At 49.0% G+C, this 302-nt stretch overlaps 1 protein-coding gene across 1 annotated transcript in view; it reads right to left on the reverse strand.

Moving 5' to 3' along the window:
* Positions 1-256: 256 nt before the first annotated feature.
* Positions 257-302, reverse strand: part of LOC117462011 (crossover junction endonuclease MUS81-like) — a 29,847-nt gene continuing 29,801 nt past the window's right edge. The window contains exon 13 of the mRNA XM_034104043.2: positions 257-302. This exon is cut by the window's right edge and continues 1,799 nt beyond it. The gene's annotated coding sequence lies outside the window, so the exon portion shown is untranslated.

Below are 302 nucleotides of genomic sequence, written 5' to 3' on the forward strand. Positions count from 1 at the left end.
TTTCAATACCTCTGTTCTCGCCTGGGAGCAACGTTGGGGAGAAGCGACTCAAACTTCCGGGAGTGTGTACCTGTATGTAAAAAAATCGCCATAGCACTGTGGAAACTTGCGACCAACTCTGAGTACAGGACCATCTCTCATTTGTTTGGAGTCGGCAGATCTACGGTGTGTTGCTGTGTGCACGAGTTCTGCTCCTCTGTTGTGATGCTACTCCTTCCTGAGTTTATGCCATGGCCGAACTCTGAGAAGTTAAAGGAGATGGCGTTATTTTTTGAGCGCAGATGGGGTGTGCCACAGTGTGT

The sequence above is a fragment of the Pseudochaenichthys georgianus genome, chromosome 17 (assembly GCF_902827115.2).
Source record: "Pseudochaenichthys georgianus chromosome 17, fPseGeo1.2, whole genome shotgun sequence".
NCBI lineage: Eukaryota > Metazoa > Chordata > Actinopteri > Perciformes > Channichthyidae > Pseudochaenichthys > Pseudochaenichthys georgianus.